The sequence below is a fragment of the Schistocerca piceifrons genome, chromosome X (assembly GCF_021461385.2).
Source record: "Schistocerca piceifrons isolate TAMUIC-IGC-003096 chromosome X, iqSchPice1.1, whole genome shotgun sequence".
Classification (NCBI taxonomy): domain Eukaryota; kingdom Metazoa; phylum Arthropoda; class Insecta; order Orthoptera; family Acrididae; genus Schistocerca; species Schistocerca piceifrons.
In genome coordinates, this window is record NC_060149.1 from 798,756,641 (window position 1) to 798,759,955 (window position 3,315).

General features: G+C 48.0%; 1 non-coding gene across 1 annotated transcript; it reads right to left on the minus strand.

Annotated features, from left to right (window-relative positions):
• Window positions 1-2,120: 2,120 nt before the first annotated feature.
• On the minus strand, window positions 2,121-2,194 carry Trnat-ugu. The gene has a single exon. It is a non-coding gene; the product is annotated as a tRNA-Thr (tRNA).
• Window positions 2,195-3,315: the final 1,121 nt, after the last annotated feature.

The window sequence follows — 3,315 nt, forward strand, 5'->3', positions numbered from 1 at the left end:
CACCGATTTGAAACAGTTGCCCAGGAAGCCAACTGTGCTCCTTACCCGAATTCTCAACAGCTGTCTTCTGTAGGGATATTTTCCTACGGCATGGAAGACGGCTCGAGTAGTTCCAATACCCAAGCCAGGTAAAGACCCAGCAGAACCCGACAGTTACCGGCCAATTAGCCTCTTGCCGACCCTTGGCAAGGTGCTCGAGAGAGTGCTGTTGAAGAGGCTCCATGACACGCTTACAGCGCATGATGTTATACAACCCGAACAATTCGGTTTCAAGGACAAGTTATCTGCCGAACTTCAACTTCTACGGATCACCGAACGGATACAAGACGGATACAACATGCAGCACTTCACGATTGGTGTCTTCCTTGACATCGCAAAAGCTTACGATAAGGTGTGGCGGCCTAACCTTATCGTCAAAATGAATCGCACTACCCCTATTGCGGATTGTTATATTAGACTCATAGACAGCTTTCTGCAGGACAGGAAACTGTATGTCCGAGTCGACGACAAAAACTCCGAAATGAAACTGATCTCCGCAGGAATTCCGCAGGGCTCTGTCATTTCGCCTCTGCTTTTCAACTTATATATAAATGACATCCCAACAGTCCCCCTTGTTACGGCGAGTTTTTATGCGGACGATACGGCCTTTCTGACAACTGGACGACACTTAGACCAGTTAATCGCTAGGATGCAACGGCAACTTGCTGTAATGGAACGCTGGGCGCTGCAAAATAAGATAACCATCAACCCGACGAAGACGGCAGCCGTTCTATTCACACGGAAGAAACCAGTTCTTAACGACAGACTCCAAATAGCTGACCAATTTATCCCATGGTCGCCGAGAGTGAAGTATCTCGGTGTCTACCTTGACAAACAATTACTCTTTACGCAGCATATTGACGACAAGAAGACGGCAGCCCAGAAGATGGCCAGGTCATTGATTCCGTTCCTGAAGAGTAAGGATCTCAACCCTAAGACTAAACTCCAATTGTATAAGGCAACGGTGGAACCCACAATGTTGTATGGCTCCGCCTCGTGGTGAACTACGTACGTCTCCAACTACAACAAACTCCAAGCGCTGCAAAACATTTGCTATCGATGGATCACAGGAGCTCCGTGGTGGACAAGAAACGTCGACATCCGCACCGCACTCCACGAGACCACTATACAAGAGAAGGTCCATGACAAGGCTCTACGAGTTTTTGACAAGATCGATGCCCTTAGGGACGAAGTGCGACAATTAAAATCGGTAGGAACGGTAAACGCTGCAAGATGGCACAAGTATAGAGTACCGAAGTCAATAACGTTTCACCCCCCATAGGCAATCTGTCATAACACGAGGAAGCAGTCACAAATAACAGCCTTGACACATTTCACCCTCCACAGGAGATAGACATCACCAAAGACAGCAGGCTAGAGGACCCATTGCGTGCCCAAGCCTAACTGAATGTGTAATAAATAAAGTGTTTTCCTTTTATCCTTACATCCCATCCTAGGAGAATAAGTCATCAAGGATGATCTCTTCAGTCCACACCACACACAAATAAAAAAAAATAAAAAAAACACCTTCTTAAGGAGGAAATAGCATTACGCTCTCTTCAGCGGTTAACATTTTACCGTCTCTGGCTCGTTTCTTTTTAAATGCACCTTATACTATTGTCCTACTCCTGCTTCTGTGGGATCACTAGCCATCGCCAGAACCTGCCATCTACCTGTCAGTCTCCAGTCTTCGGTACAGTTGATTCCCGGCGGGGTCAGGGATTTTCTCTGCCTCTTGATGACTGGGCGTTGTGTGCTGTCCTTAGGTTAGTTAGGTTTAAGTAGTTCTAAGTTCTAGGGGACTGATGACCATAGATGTAAAGTCCCATAGTGCTCGGAGCCATTTTTCTTCGGTACAGCTGCACTCTAAGCAACGCTGCTATCTGCTATGTGTGATAAGATGTCACTGCTTCGTCCCATTCCGCAGTGTGGCCGTCTGCACTGCTTGGACACTGCTGTCGACTCACATCCTGGCACGCCTACGGAGAGCGCCGCCGTCTCTGCAGTGCATGACAGAGAAATGAACACCCTTACCTGCTTACAGGCGTTGACATACGTCAACGGGGACAGATGAAAATGTGTGCCCCGACCGGGACTCGAACCCGGGATCTCCTGCTTACATGGCAGACGCTCTATCCATCTGAGCCACCGAGGACACAGAGGATACCGCGACTGCAGGGATTTATCTCTGGCACGCCCCCCGCGAAACCCACATTCTCAACGTATTGTGCCACACTACATTCGTACTGCCCCCGCCCATTATACTCACTACTCGCGGCGTGCTGCCGATTCTCGTAAGAGTTCGGGCACTGCTTGTGCATTCGCACAGAAGAAGAAGATGGTCAAGTCGCCGGTGAGCCTTAACTATATATATATATATATATATATTAAGATGGTATCTGTTCTTTCGGACATGTCCGAAAGAACAGATACCATCTTAGTATAGCTGCAGTGCATGTTCACTGGGCACTGAGTCTACCGCGCCTACTGCTAAAACTTGGAACAATACACCATGTCAGAGACAAGGGCGCACTCGGGTGATTTTTCAAATTGAATTAATTACACTACTGGCCATTAAAATTGCTACACCAAGAAGAAATGCAGATGATGAACGGGTATTCATTGGACAAATATATTATACTAGAACTGACATGTGATTACATTTTCAAGCAATTTGGGTGCATACATCCTGAGAAATCAGTACCCACAAAAACCACCTCTGGCCGTAATAACGGCCTTGATACGCCTGGGCATTGAGTCAAACAGAGCTTGGATGGCGTGTACAGGTACAGCCGCCCATGCAGCTTCAACACGATACCACAGTTCATCAAGAGTAGTGACTGGCGTATTGTGACGAGCCAGTTGCTCGGCCACCATTGACCAGACGTTTTCAGTTGGTGAGAGATCTGGAGAATTTGCTGGCCTGGGCAGCAGTCGAACGTTTTCTGTATCCAGAAAGGCCCGTATAGGACCTGCAACATGCGGTCGTGCATTATCCTGCTGAAATGTAGGGTTTCGCAGGGATGGAATGAAGGGTAGAGACACGAATCGTAACACATCTGAAATGTAACGCCCACTCTTCAATGTGCCGTCAATGCGAACAAGAGGTGACCGAGACGTGTAACCAGTGGCACCCCATACCATCACGCCGGGTGATACGCCAGTATGGCGATGACGAATACACGCTTCCAACGTGCGTTCACCGCAATGTCACCAAACACGGATGCGACCATCATGGTGCTGTAAACAGAACCTGGATTCATCCGAAAAATGACA